At 41.0% G+C, this 16,042-nt stretch overlaps 1 pseudogene; it reads left to right on the forward strand.

Annotated features, from left to right (window-relative positions):
- The first annotated feature begins 14,746 nt into the window (after nucleotides 1–14,746).
- On the forward strand, nucleotides 14,747–15,016 carry LOC110179406 (dynein light chain 1, cytoplasmic pseudogene; annotated as a pseudogene).
- The last annotated feature ends 1,026 nt before the right edge of the window (nucleotides 15,017–16,042 follow it).

Here is a 16,042-nt window from a genome sequence, read left to right on the forward strand (position 1 = left end):
TCATTTTGCGATAAACTTATCCGCAGGAGTAGTACTAAATATTATTTGTTATTTTTTGTTGAAAGAACTATATTTGTGTCTTATTTTTATGAAACTATCATCTAGGATAACGAGGTGAATGAAGATTTTAGAAACTTGCTAAAAAAAAAACCATTTAAGACGTAAGCCGGCCTGAAGGCAAGTATTACGTTTTTATCACTAACAAATAAACTAACATCTTCTCAATCGTTTAAATAATTTTTAATTAAACTCACACAAAATTATGAGTCTTAGCTTTGAAAGCTCTCCAAAGCTTTTAACGTGTGCACAATCCAAAATATGGTCTGCTGTATGTAAAAGACATGCGTTGTGACACCGAAATAGCAATATGTGCCTTGAGGGACGTTTGGGGATCCAAGACAACTTTTGATGCCAGCTGGCACATAATTGATTGGAATTTATGTGTTTGTTTCTGTTGATGGAGTAATTTTACTTAATAGAATTAGAAATATTGCAGGAAATGGCAACTCGGTTCGGTATAAGCTGTCCGACTTGACTGACTGACTTGACAGTTGCTCAAGATATTTGACTCAGTTTCGCCGAATAAAGAAGTGTTAAGCTCAAGTGACGACGTGGAAGCTCTTAATACTGCATTAGAGCCTGCTGAGACTATATCATTTATTGAGGGTAATGTTAAGAATGTTAAAAACAATGCACAGAAAGCTGAGACTTCCCACCGTTACCAATCATTGAAGATTCGGCGTGTGCATCTCCGCCAACTTCTGGTGGGTTCAATGGAGCTGGTAAGCCGAATTTAATTGCTGTGTTATTTTAGTGAATAATTAGTTTTATTTACAAAGGTATTAAACCAATAACAAAAGATTGTATGCAGCTGCATACATCGCGGCAATTTTTCGCTGCCAGCAGAAATAATGGACTTCGGGCACCAAGCCCGCCGGAATCCATAGTTTCCAACGAAAACTGTCATGCATAGGATCCCCTGTTAAATGCTCTGTCTTCCTATAGAGAAATCCGTCCGCTACTTTTAAATCTGGCAGACTGCTAGCGTTAGCCTCAACCTTTTTGATCAACTCTATATAGTCAGGATCAAGAAAATGTGCAGATTCTAAATCAATTAATAATCCATGACTCGCATCTACGGCAGCTATCTCTTCCTCATTGACTCGGGATAACGCGTCAAGGACTACGTTCAGCTTACCACTTCGATGCTCAATTTTGAACGTGAATCCTTGAAGTTTCAACGCCCACCGAGCAAGCCTGGAGTTCAAATCCGTTTGGGACATCAGCCATTTGAGGGACGCATGATCCGTGATGACTGTAAAGTCATGGCCCTCCACATAAGCTCGAAATCGTTTTATGCAAATAATTGCCGCCAAACATTCCTTTTCGCTAACCGTGTACGACTTTTGAGCCTTGTTTAACTTTTTTGAAACAAAGGCTATCGGGCATTCTTCACCACTCTCAGCTTTCTGAACCAAAACTCCTCCCACTCTGGAGTTGCTAGCATCGCAATGAATATAAAATGGTTTACTAAAATGAGGACGACGAAGCACTGGAGCCGAGCAAAGCATTTCCTTTAACTTAGTAAACGCTTCTTCTCCTTCCGGAGTCATTACAAACTTCTGCCTAGGCTTTAAGAGATCTGTCAAAGGAGCTGATACAGCTGCAAAATTACAAATGAATTTCCGATACCATCCGACCATTCCGAAATATCTTCTCAGTGCCTTCAAAGATCGTGGCAGTGGAAAATCCGTCATTGCCGATATTTTCCCGGGGTCTGTTCGAACTACTCCCTCGCCCACAATATGGCCCAAGTATTTAACACTTTTCATGCAAAATTTGCTCTTCTCCACATTCAAAGTTAATCCAGCGACCCTTATGCGACTGGACACTGTTTCAAAAACCTTTAGATGACCCTCAAAACTATCGGAGACAATTAAGAGATCATCTAGATACACAAAGACTTCATTTCTTAATTCTGCGGATATCACCTTATCCATCAACCTGGTCATCGTCTGCGAAGCATTAGTTAAACCGAAAGGCATTACCTTATACTGGTATAACTGCTTGCCAGGGATCGTGAACGCGGTTTTATCGCGCGACTGCGGATCTAATGGAATTTGCCAATAGGCGTCCTTAAGATCCAGACTTGAAATATAATTTGCTTTGGGAAGACGACTCAATATGGCATCAATTTGTGGCAAAGGGTACGCATCTTTCTTAATTACCGCGTTTACCTTTCTGCTATCGAGGCAAAGTCGTACTTTCCCTGGCTTCTGCACCAAAACAACGGGCGAAGACCAAGGACTGTCCGATTCCTCAATTACGCCTAGCTGAATCATACGGTTGACCTCTTCATAAAGCAACTTTTCCACAGCTGGCGAAACTGGAAAATGCCTCTGTTTTACTGGGTTGGCATCTCCAACATCGATAGAATGAGAAAGCATGCTCGTTTTTCCCAGACCTAAAACCGCAAAAGATGGAAACTGCCTAATGACTGACTGCAATTTAGACTGCTGGATGTCAGACAAAACATGGGCATCACTACTTAATTCATTTATACTCATTTCAGGGGGCAAAAGTTCGAAATTGGTCCAAAAGTCAATACCCAAATACAGGTCCTGACTCAGAGAAGGAATAATATATAAATCAAGCTCATGTATCTTTCCCTCATACTGAATTGGAGCCTTCAATCGGCCTACCACTTTTTGCTGTTGGCCATCGGCTGTGTTAACTGTAGTTGCCACCCTTTTGAATGCCATTCTCTGTTTAATAATTTGATTGGCCAAATTCCCAACGACGGCACTCATAGATGCACCAGTATCTAAATGACCAAGCACCAATCTGCCTAGAATTTGAACCTCTGCGTACGGCCATCTATCCATGTTTTTGTATCTGATAGCATTTATCGTTTCAGCCGCTCGCCAAAAGTCTCTCATTCTTTTTGCATTTCGAGAATAAGTCCTAACTGGGTTTATTGATAAGTCCGGTAATTGTCTGTGATGTATTTGCTGATGCCAAAAAACTGTTGCATCAGTAGCTACCTCCTCTAAACTAGTATTCATGGCTGACTGACATCGGAATTCGCTGGCTTGTTTCGGAGAACACACGGCTGTTGTCGGGGTCGTGTGTTCCACTTCCCGTTTTTTTTGGCATTTGTGGCAGGACGGTTTGTAAGAATTAGGGGTACCGCAACCGGAACAGAATATTTTCCGTCTTTCCTCACAATCGTGATACCGGTGCCCTTCCTTTCTACAATTCCAGCATACCAATGCTAGAGCATCTACCTCTGCTACCTGCTCAACGTCCGAGAATTCAGCTGCATCATCCGATAGATACTCCTGCACAAGTTCAGATACTTGCTTCCGAAAAGGAACAGGTTTCTGATACCCATAAGTACGCTTCACATCTTCAAGGAAGCCTTCCCTACGCCGGCAGATATCTCGAAGCTTTTGGACTGATTCTATGCTCACGTTCAACAGCTCGTGCCTTATTTCCGGCCGCAAGTTTCGGCGAAGAGTTTCTACCAGATCTTTCTCTGGCATGGGAACTGTTAGGCAGTCTGTGATCTGTACCACAGCATCGTAAAAAGAGTCAAAACTTTCCCTCTCTCTCTGCTTTCTGTCACGAATTGTCTCTCTCAGATCCACATCCGTACGCGTATCTCGGAACTGTTTTCGTAAAGCCTCGGTAAGCAAATCCCACCTGGAACTATCGGATTCTTGATGAAATCGCAAATAAAACTCTCGCGCTTGTCCCCCGAACAGTACGCTGGCATTTCCACAAATTAAATCAAAACGCGAGTTGAGGGTTTGTCGAGTTAGCGCCTCCACCCGATACAAAAATTTATCTACGCTCAATCCGTCTGGAGACCCGTTGAATCGCAGCTTCCAACTGCTAATAATTTGTCCAACCTTATGCGGACGACTACCTAAATCGGAGCTAGAAAAAGCTGACGTGGGCCTGTGTGGGATTTCAATATCCCCTGCTACTGATTGAGTTCCGATGTTATGGACAGATTCGTTTGACCTTGGCGGCTCCTGCATCTGCGCCGCGAAATTTGCCTGAATTATTTGGCCCATCTGTTCTGTAAGCTTGGTTAGCAAATTTTGCTGCACTGCCTTTAGCTGTTGCGCTACAACGTCGCTGATCGCTTCAGCATCAACGCTGCTCATCGCTTGCTTTTTCGGAGCTGGGGTCTTCGCCTTGGCGGAATTTCCCTTGGCCTCGCAACCAGGACAACTGCCCTGCTTCTTGACCAACGCGTCTGCGCATTCCTTGTGGAATATATGCCCACAACTCCCACGGCTTACTTGATCTGGTGACAAAGCCTTTCCGCAGAGCATGCATTTCGTGGATCCCGAAGCCTCTGAATCCATGGCTAACTTTTAAATAAAAACAAAGCGGAGTAATAAATTCAGGACGACTACTAGTCAAAACGAACCGGATTCAAAATATGCCTAATAGAAATTCCTAAGATCCTCTATCCCTATATAATAATTAAAAACAAGCTAGAAGTTAATCTAAAATTAATACAAAAAAAATGAATATAAATAATGAAGAATTTATCCAAGTTCCGAACCTCAAGATCGCTATGGAATCTATATAGATCGAAGCCTCACCTCAAATCCCTTCATTAAATGTAATTAATAATAATAATAATTTTTAAGAAATACAATGATAACACCTGAAATATAGAAAAATATAAACACAAGCAATCAAAATTTTGTTTCGCAACGAAAATCAAATCAAATCAAAAATCGACAATCAACAAATCAATACAAAAAGTCTGGCCAGCAAGCATAGCCATGCTTGTAATTAAAATGCACTTACATATATACAAACAAAAGGTTTCGGTCAGCACAAAAGAGAATCGAGAAAAAAAAAAGTGACGAGCGTTGTTTATCGCTATTTGGCAATAACAACACCACTGCAGAGCGTGTTGCCGTGGTCAGACGAAAGCTTCGCTGTCTGCTATCCGATCGGCCCACGCTTCTACTCTTCCGTCAATGTTGGGTCTATGCCTTCTTCTATCATCCGTGGCCTGAGTTTCTCTTCTGAAAGATAAACGCTCAGTAAGTCCCATGCGAATAACAACAAAATTAATAAGCCCCTATGAAATTTGTTGTGTCCCTTTGCCTATGCCTATCATCCGTGGTCAAGTGCTCGCTTCTGAAAGCAAATGCACCTGCTAGTCCTATGCGTGTGATATGCACCGACTCGGGCTACACGGTGTAGAGTATACACGAGTTTGTCTACTCCCTATTCCACTGTTGTCGTCTGCGGCCGGCTAGATGCTTCAAACCTGAGTCATCTTCTTCCGTGTTCCTATGCTTCCGAGCAATTGTGAGTGGAAATTGACATGCCTTCCTACCCGCTGGAGCAACCGTGGCTTGGTGACTACTTGTAAACACAACCTAGTCTTAGCCCACCCCTTGGCTGGACGAAAAGTTTAACAATTATTTGTGTGTGTGTCTGTGTGAGTCACATTGAACATATATGTGGCCTTCACGTTGGCCAATTTTATTAAAATTATGAAATGATAATCATAAATGATAATCATATATGTATGTGGCCTTAACGTTGGGCGCCAATTTTATTAAAATTATAAAAAGATAAACATATTATTTATAAATGTAACGAATCGCTACACTCAAAACAAATGTCACAGGCAAGTTGTTAGCTCGAGATCGGAGCGCACGCAAGATATTTTTCCGGCTTCGACTCGTCGGCTACGGGAGTGATGGTCTTGCTCAGATCTCGGGTTGCCTTTGCATAATTTTAAACAGAAATAACTGCGTGCTACAACAAGCTTAAACCGGGGCAGAGAAATAGACAACACATAAATAAAAGTTGAGGAAAATTAAACTCTCTTCGGCTTACTTCCCCTTTTTTAGCACTCCTGGTGTTCTGGATGCTCTAGTTTGCCCACCCTTCCTATGGTCGCTCCCATCCTCAAAGCTATATAGCTTGAGCGACCCCTTCGACAAGTGCTACCCTACATCACAACGCATGCCAGCTGCGGCCAATACTCGACATTTTAAAACATTATAATAATTTTATTTAGAACTAGAAAAATATAAATTCATTACTTAAAATAGAAAACGTATATAGACAATTAAACATTAAAACTTAGAATACCAATGATAAATAAATATACGCCCTTCGACTCGATGTCGGGCATTAATAAAAACAAGAAAGGAAGCTAACTTCGGCACGCCGAAGTTTATATACCCTTGCAGATAGAAATTCTATGACTAGGAATCCATACCATATAAATTATATATATTTGTGTTAAAAAACAATGAAGTAATACCTGCTTTCATTTCATTCACCTATACATATTATATTTGCAGCTTTTCATTCACAGATTTTCATTTTTCTTCTACATCAAACGATAGTTTGTATGGCACCTATATGATATAGTCGTCCGATTTTCATGAAATTTGACAAAAAATTTAAGACTAATATTTGATGAAAATCTGTTGAAAACTGAAAAAGTTATAATTTTTAATTGTATTAATTTCTCGATCGTTCCTATGGGAGCTATATGATATAGTAGTCCGATTTTCATAAAATTTTATGCAAAATTGTAGAGTATAGTAAATGGCTATATCTTAAATTTGATCAAATTCTATTGAAAACTGAAAAAATTAAAAATTTTTCTAAAAATTTTCCGAACATTCCTATGGCAGCTATATGATATAGTTGTCCGATCCGGCTCATTCCGACATATATACGAGTGAGAGTATATAGAAGGCTAACTACAAAGTTTCATTCAGATAGCTTCAAAACTGAGAGACTAGTTTGCGTAGAAACGGACAGACGGACAGACGGACATGGCTAGATCGACTCGGCTGTTGATCCTGATCAAGAATATATATATATTTTATATGGTCGGAGGTGCCTCCTTCACTGCGTTGCAAACTTCTGACTGAAATTATAATACCCTGCAAGGGTATAAAAATAATGGCAAAACAATTTTGGCAAGTTGCAGGGAAATTATTAATTACGCTGACTGAGATTCAATCCACATGTTGCATCAACAAAAATAATAATTCGAATTGGAGAAGCATAAAAGCCCTCAGCTTAAATAGCCTTATGTATCAGCGTTCCTTTTTTTCCCCTTTCCCTCTTCGTTTTCTGCCGTTGGTTCGGTTAAATTTTCGATCTTTCCTTTACATTAACGGCTCATAATTTGGGACATTTTCTTTCTTTTCAATTTATTTCCTTCTTTTTTGTTGTACTTGCAATTTTTTAAATTATTACTTCGACACTCACCGTTTTCTTAACTCCACCGATGAAAGCGCTTTCGTCGGAAGCTAGCTGAAAATTGGGATGAAATGATACATGCAAAAAAAGAAATTCACATCCCTAAAAGAGAATACCAAGATGGGGGGGGAATCTATCAGAAAAGGACGCATTCGACCCGAGCTGTTTAAATCGATTTTTTCATTAATTTTTACCGGAATGCAACGAATTAATATTTCTCTTTGTCGCACATTGCTCTTTACATATGCCTAAGTTCATTTCACATCATTCTTTTTTTTTGCAATTTTTCCGAAATTGAACCTAACTTAAAATTTTTATTTTTTCTTACACTAATTTTCCATATTTTCTTCACTGACACTGGAACAAAATGGGGGTCGAAAATTCTCTTTTTCTTTACAATTGTTCGTCGCGATGAGGCATGGGGCTCGAATTAAATGTACTTTGGCCGGGATCGCATTGCAGCGGCGAGTTCAAAACGCCCCAGAGAATTACATTAATATAATTGCAATGCTTTGCCGAAGCCTCCGCCTACGCCGATTCTGGCATAAAAGCTCGTACGACTGCTACCGAATTCTCTTGCTTAAGTGTGCTCTCTGGAGCTGCTCACCAAGGGGACAAAGGTCATTATACTGCATTCGGCGCTTAATTATGCTTCAACCCCATAAAATTAAATAAAAAAATAATATTTTTCCCCAGCTCTGGTGAGCGGGACGACGGGGAAGTCCTTCTCCTAGAATTTAGATCCAGGCGTTTAAAAGAATCCAAGAAGCTGCGCCAGCGTCGTTTCGTTGCCTGCCCCGAAGTTTTGTCGCCAGTCGCCAAATATAGGAGTTACTACACTTCAGCAGCCAAAAATGGAATGCTGGAAGATGACGCTGGAAAAGTGGCGGTAACCCAATGTGAAAGTGGGGGAAACGGGGAGACCGTTGACAAATGCCTCTGTTGCTCTCTCACCCGATCTTCCGTGCCCTAGCCGACCTACGCTTGCTACACTGGCAAAGCCGCCTTTCGACATACGATCGACCAACAGATGGCGCTAATAAAAAGTATCTTATAACGAGCAAGCGCTACAAATGACAGAGAAGATATTTTCGGCATTCTTCAGTGCGTGTAAACGGATCAAAGTGTTAAGTTGCGTGTAAAAAGTTCAGCCATGAAGACATTTTAAAAAAATTTGAACGGGGATATGTTGCTCAACATTTTTGAAGGTAAAGTTATTATTCTTGTTTACTTGAAGGTATTGTAGTATGCACATATATTGAATACCCACTGTACCAATAGTACTTTACGGGTACACGCTGTACACACTTTGTTGCAGTGTTTACATAATTTTAATTTTTTTAAATTTATTTACATAAATAAGTCCCGGTCATAAACTGTTTATGGGGAAGACATTAAATTTGCCACCCTTGAGCAATAACTACGAACGCACGAATATATGCTGTATTTTATTTTCGTTTTCTCTCTGGTCGGAGCTGCAACTACCGATCGAATGCTTAGTTTCAATATATATATATCAAAACGCTTACAATGTAGCTTAGCTTAAGATAAGGCGACAGAAGAAGAAGAGAGAGAGAAATAGATAAGAAAAGAGAAAAGCTAAGAGCGCAGCAGGTGCAGCCATACACCCATGCGCGCACAATTAGGCGCTAGCGGTCTGCTCCGAACATACACCCCCCGTTGGAAGAGGTACTTTTTCAACTATATCGGCATCGTGGGGCAGAACGGCTTGATACGCATTTGCGAATTGTGGCCTCCAATTGGCCAACAACTTTTCCGAAATGGGGTCAAGAAGGCAGCTGGCCTTCCTACGGCAGCAAGTGTGCCACCATCAAAATGATTCGTAGGATCCTTGACGACGGCAGCTGAGACAGACTGAGGAGTTGACGCACTCGGCAGCCTTCCAGACACGATCCAACTAAGTTTGGTGTTCTGAAGGGTTGGCAACGCGCTACCCAAATGAATTTGTCCCGTAGCCATTATTTTAAAGAAGAGTCCGGAACCAATTATGAGATCTATTCGATCTGATCGATTGAAGTGAGGATCAGCAAGCGAAATATTTTCCGGAATTTTCCATGATACTGCGTTTTTATCGAAATGCGGCTGATACTCAGTGATACTATCAGTCACAACCGCGGAGAATAAGGCACGATAGCTTGCATCCCAGGATTGCGCTAGAATGTCGACTGCCTTATCAGAATTCAAAGAGGATTTCCCAATCCGAGCGACTAGGGTATACGACTTTCGACAATTCAAATTAAGTTGATTCGCTAGACGAGACGTTATGAAATTTATCTGAGACGCCGAGTCCAAGATTGCTCGGCAAGGCATAAATTCTCCAGCCCAATTACTCACATAGATAATAGCGGTTGGAAGCAACACGTAATCAACAGGCACAATATCTGTGGGGCTTGGTGGAGGGTTCGATGAACGGTGATTAGGTTGGGACGATGAATGCGATGATGAATGTGATGATGCCAATGCTGATGAAAATGATGTTGATGGCTGAGAGTTGGGAAATGGATCGGATGATAGAGATGAGGCGGTGGATGGTACATATGGGTCCTGATTAAAATGCAACAATGAGTGGTGCTTCATTCGACAGTATCTGCAGTGCGTTGACTTGCAGTGCTGCAACCTATGCCCCTTGCGCAAACAGTTGAGGCATAGGTGCAACTTCTTTGCTTCTCTAAATCGAAGATTCGGGCTCAAATTTAGAAATCGAGAGCATTTTGGCAAATAATGATCGCTCGCATCACAAAACGTACATAGGGGAAGATTTGAGCTACCAACTGAAGCAATAAAGCTATACCCATGCAGGGCTTTTCCCATCTGCCGGCTTGGTATTTGCGTTGCCAAGGCTTGATCCGAATTTTCCATAATCCTACACCTCCTTTGCAAGAACGACTCCATAGAATCCCACGTAGCTAGGTTGTTGATGGACAAATCCTCTTCCCATTTTTCCCGCGTCCTCTGATCGAGCTTCCGTGCGACTATGTGAATCAGCAATCCGTCCAAGATTTGTTGCGTAGTGGCCAGGGTACGGATTGCTCGCAGATGCGAATTCATGCAATCGCTTAACTCCTGAAGACCCTTGGCTGATCCCTTCTCGACACCTTTTAACCCAAATATTGCCTGTACGTGTGCCTGAAAATGTAGAACTTTATTATCGAATCGATTTATAAGTAAATCCAAAGCCTTTCTATAATTGGCATTCGAGGGCTCAAGCGAACGTATGGTCTCTAGAGCCACGCCACCTAAACTTGACCTTAGATATTGTAATTTTTCAATATCACTTAGCTCTTCGTCGTTCCGATGACCGTGCTGAACGTTGCAATAAAATCCGGCCAATCAGAGTAGGATCTATGGAACCGAGCTATCTCCAAAATTGGCAATCGAGGCTTCCTAGATCGGAAAGAAAGATCCGGATGATTAATAATGTCGATGGATGTTGAATTTGCAGCGGTTGCAGCCGGCAATTGAGATTTGCGAAGCGCCGCTAATCCTCGATTTATCTTCGCCTTCACATCCCTGAACGCCGTGGAGAATTCAATCCGATGGTCGCTTGCTATCTCCGAAAAGTCAAATTTTTCCAGCGAAGTCTGTGCGGAATCAAAGGCCAAATTTAATGAATTAATCCACTCCAGTCACGCCAGTAAATCAGCTTCATCAAACTGATCTACAGTCTTCAGATTTATGTAATAATTCATCGAGCTCAATTGCCGCAAAAGGGATTGGGCCTTGGCTCGGTAGAAGTCCACGTCACTTGATGCTGAACCGAATTTTCCGTGTTAGACATCTTTATTTTCTCACGCGAAAAGAATTAATGAAGGGAAAATGTCTGACCGCTTCGGTATATAGGAACCCTTTTAGTTTTCACCGCGCAAATTAGAGGTTAATCAGCGTCACCGAGATGCAACGGAACCTCGACAATGTTGTTGTTGCAATTGTCTGCCTCAAAACAACGGAGTTTTGGCACACGCACGTCTATGCTATATATGCATAGGTATATATATGTTCAGTAGGCGCTATTTACGACGCTTAAGCGCGAGCCCCCTTTCTATACAATATTTGGCACAACACAGCTTTTGTTTATCAGCGCGATTTAACCGAAAATCAGCGGCCGGCTTTATGCACTCAGCTTGTTATGTACAAGGTATGTGTGTATGTGAGTTTGCTTGTGTGCTTATGACCGAATGCCAGTAAGCGACAGCGAAGCAAAGCGATTTGTTTAAACGATATTAAACAACGAACACCGGGTTGCAGGCTCCGAACCAAAGAATCACGTCGGGGTCACCAAAATGTTTATGGGGAAGACAACAAATTTGCCACCCTTTAGCAATAATTACAACGCACGAATAGGTTAATTAAATGCTGTGTATATTTTCGTTCAGTCCTCTGATCGGAGGTGCAACTACCGATCGAATGCTTAGTTTCAATATATATATATATCAAAACGCTTACAATGTAGCTTAGCTTAAGATAAGGCGACAGAAGAAGAAGAGAGAGAGAGAAATAGATAAAAAAAGAGAAAAGCTAAGAGCGCAGCAGGGGCAGCCATACACCCATGCGCGCTCAATTAGGCGCTAGCGGTCTGCTCCGAACATAAACATTGGCCCTCACACAGGCTGTGCTAGTGTCAGCATAAATGCAACACGAGCGGACCTCATGAATGTATGTGCATATACCTCCGCGCTCAGCCTTAGCGAGCATAGCTATGTATTTAAGAATATATGATATAACCGTCTCTCCGCTGCCGCTATTGGCAGCGCAGCTACGAGACTTAGATTGCTTTAGCCGTTAAAACATATTGATAAGTGTAGCGCTTGCTCGGTATAAGATACTTTTATTAGCGCCATATGTTGGTCGATCATATGTCGAAAGGCGGCTTTGCCAGTGTAGCAAGCGTAGGTCGACCAGGGCACGAAAGATCGGGTGAGAGAGTAACAGAGGCATTTGTCAACGGTCTCCCCGTATCCCCCACTTTCACATTGGGTTACCGCCACTTTTCCGGCGTCATCTTCCAGCATTCCATTTTTGGTTGCTGAAGTGTAGTGACTCCTATCTTGTTCGACTGGTTGGCAAATTTTTGATTCTATTCGCAAGTGTTTAAAGTGCCGAGAATACAATTTTAGTTGTTGGCCACCGAGCCGCGTACAAAAGGTGAGCGTATAGAAGAGGGGAAAGCATAGGCAGCGTGAATTTATTTGAGAATTTTATAGGCTGCAGTTTGTACAGGCAGGCTAAGAAACGATGCCGGCGCAGCTTCTTGGATCATTTAAGCGCCTGGAGCTAAATTCCTGGACGAGGACATCCCCGTCGCCCCGCTCAGCAGAGCTGGGGAAAAATATTCTTTTTTTAAATTTATGTGGTTGAAGAATAATTAGTCGCCGAATGCTGTAGAACGACCTTTGTCCCCTTTGCGAACAGCTCTAGAGAGCACAACTAAGCAAGAGAATTCGTTAGCAGTCGTACGAGCTTTTATGCCAGAGTCGGCATTGCAATCAGTCTCATGTAATTTGTTCGAGCGTTTTGAACTCGCCGCCGCCATGCGATCCCGGCCAATGAATGGTTAACTTGAGCCCCATGCCCCATCGCGACGAATACTTGCGGAAAAAGGGAATTTTCGAGCTCCAAATTTAGTCCGGCATTAGTGAACAAATTTGGAAAATTGAGTGTAAGAGAGAATAGAAAATTATAAGTTAGGTTAATTTGCGGAAAAATTGCGGCGAAGAAAATGAACCTATGTATTTGTAAAGATTAATGTGCGGCAAAGAGGAAAAAAAATCAAATTAAATAGCGCGCGCCGAATGCGTCATTTTCTGGTATTTTACCCCTATCTTCGTATTCTCTTTTAGGGCATCCCCTTTGGAGGTGAATCTCTTTTTTTTTTGCATGTGTTATTTCCTCCCAATTTTCAGCTAGCTTCCGAGGAAAGTGCTTTCATCGGTGGAGTTAAGAAAATGGTGAGTGTTGCGGTAATAATTTAAATAATTTCGAGTAAAAAGGGAAATAAATTAAAAAGAAAGAGAATATCCCAAATCATGAGCCGTTAATGTAAAAGAAAGAAACGAAAATTTGACCGAACCAACGGCGGAAAACGAAGAGGGAAGGGGAAAAGAAAAGAACGCCGATACATAAGGCGATTGCGCTTAAGGCTATTTATGCTGAGAGCTTTTATGCTTCTCCTTATCTAATTGTTGTTTTTGTTATTGCAACATGTATGTTGAATTTCAGTCAGCGTAAATATTTTTCTTCAACTTGCCTTAAATTGCTTTGCCGTTATTCCTTTGTATTTTAAGTTGTAATGTTTAATTGTCAATCTACGTTTTCTATTTCAAGTAATGAATTTACATTTTTCTAGTTTTAAATAAAATTATTATAATGTTTTAAAATGTCGAGAATTGGCCGCAGCTGGCATGCGTTGTGAGGTAGAGTAGCACTTGTCAAAGGGGTCGCTCAAGCTATATAGCGCTGAGGATGGGAGCGACCATAGGAAAGGTGGGCAAACTAGAGCATCCAGAACACCGGGAGTGCTGAAGAGCGGCAAGTAAGCCGGAGAGAGTTTAATTTTTTCCTCAACTTTTATTTATGTGTTGTCTGCTTCCCTGCCCCGGTATAAGCTTGTTGTTGCACGCATTCATTTCTGTTTAAAATTATGCAAAGGCACCCGAGATCCGAGCAAGACCATCACTCCCGTAGCCGACGAGCCGAAGCCGGAAAAATATCTTGCGTGCGGTCAGATCTCGAGCTAACAACTAGCCTGTAACATTCATTTTGAGTGTAGCGATTCGTTACATAAGGACAGATATCCAATCAAGCTCGGGCGGCAACAACGGCTGCTCCGAAATTAAAACCAAAAATTAAATTAGGAACAACCACAACTCTAAACCAAATGAGTCTTATCAATTGGTGATTTGGATCGGGAAGGAATAATAAATCTACATGGCGACCGTGACATCGATGGACCAGCAATAAAAGGAAGTCGCAAGAACTACATGGCGTGACATCGATGTACCAGAAATAAAAAGTTGCAAGAACTACATGGCGTGACATGGCAGAACATATACTAAAATTGGACCGATACAGAAAAAATTAGCGTGGTGAATGGAATATAAACTTCATGACAGTGAGTAGAGTGTGATGTGTAGGAAACGCAGTGGTATGGTAAAAAAATTAAAAGCCAGAAGGGCTGAATTGCTGAAGCTACTAAATAGCGGAAGTAAATTAAATTGGAACAGTTCGGTAAAATTACATGCCGAACTTGATCATATAAAAAATTTATTTGAAAAAAAAAAGATGTTTTCAAAATATTATACTAATTACAAATATGTATACCTATACAGAGATGTATTAAGAACTAAAAAAAAAAACAAAAAAAAAATAAATGTAAACAAAAATTATCTATTCCTTGAGATAAAATAAGAATAATTTAAAATAAAATATGAATTCAAATTAAAAAAAAAGCAGCACAATGTCTAATAGTGAGGCTGACATTAGGAGTACCGACATGAGCGAGGAGATGCAGAAAAGTGCCATTGATTGCGCAACACAGGCTCTTAACGAGTGTAGCATCGAACATGATATTGCCAAATATATTAAAACTGAGTTTGACATAAAATTGAAACCCAAATGGCATTTCATTGTCGGCAGTGAATTCGGATCTTATGTGTCACATGAGCCGAACCATTTCATCTACTTCTATTTGGGCAAGTTAGCCATTTTATTGTTTAAGAGAGGTTAGAAATAGGAAGTTATATATATGATAATGATTTTAGCTTTGTTCTCAAAAATATTCCATTAAATAATGGAATGGGACGAATTGTATAAAGAATTAAATAATATAAAAATTTATTTTGACAAATCCTATAAGCCATTATCAAGAACCCGGCAAGCACAGCAAAATGCTGTGAACAAGCATGCTGAAATATTAGTAGACCGCTTCAACACTGCGCGTATACTAATACACGACCAGAGAGACCGGCTAGACAAAGCCCATTAGTCTCGAGTATCTAAGTTCTTGAACAAATTGCGAGAGAACTTAATATTCATAAAACAAAGGTATAATTTGGCCATTTCAGTGCCAACTATACTAAATACCCCATTGACAATTGAGACGGGTAACGAGTCAGAATTATCAGATCCACCTGCACAGCAGGCTGAGATAGATGATGAGGAAGTAGAGGAAAAAGACATCAATAACCTCACTATTCCCGCAGTCCTAACTCAATCTAAATTGTCAGATCAGGACTTAACAGACTCTGATATCTACGACAGCATTGTTGAGCTAAAACCTACCACAATGGCGGACGAAACCATTGCCCAAAGGGCATACATTAAGGAAATATCGAATGCCATCCCGGAGTTTAACGGGCAAAGGATACATCTTCAGTGATTTGTAACAGCTTTGAAGTTGGTTAACCTTACGAAAGGTACATTCGAGAATTTGGCTGTAGAAGTTATCAAATCCAAAATAATTGGGACAACACTATACAGAGTCCAAAATGAAACTACAATAGAATCCATAATTAAAAAACTGCAAGATACTATAGTCGGAGAAACATCCGACGTAGCTAAACCAAAATGGCAAAAACAAGCCAAAAAGGTAAAACTGCAGAGAAATTCACAACAGAAATTGACAACCTACGTAAGCTCCTAGAAGCTTCGTATATTGATAAAGGCCTATCGGCCGAACATGCTGACAAATTCAGCACAAAGGAAGCCATCACCACAATGGTTAAAAATTGGGAACGGAATATAAAAATTCAAT

This window comes from Drosophila serrata, unplaced genomic scaffold, assembly GCF_035046125.1.
Source record: "Drosophila serrata isolate PLE 108 unplaced genomic scaffold, ASM3504612v1 contig_246, whole genome shotgun sequence".
Taxonomy (NCBI): Eukaryota; Metazoa; Arthropoda; class Insecta; order Diptera; family Drosophilidae; genus Drosophila; species Drosophila serrata.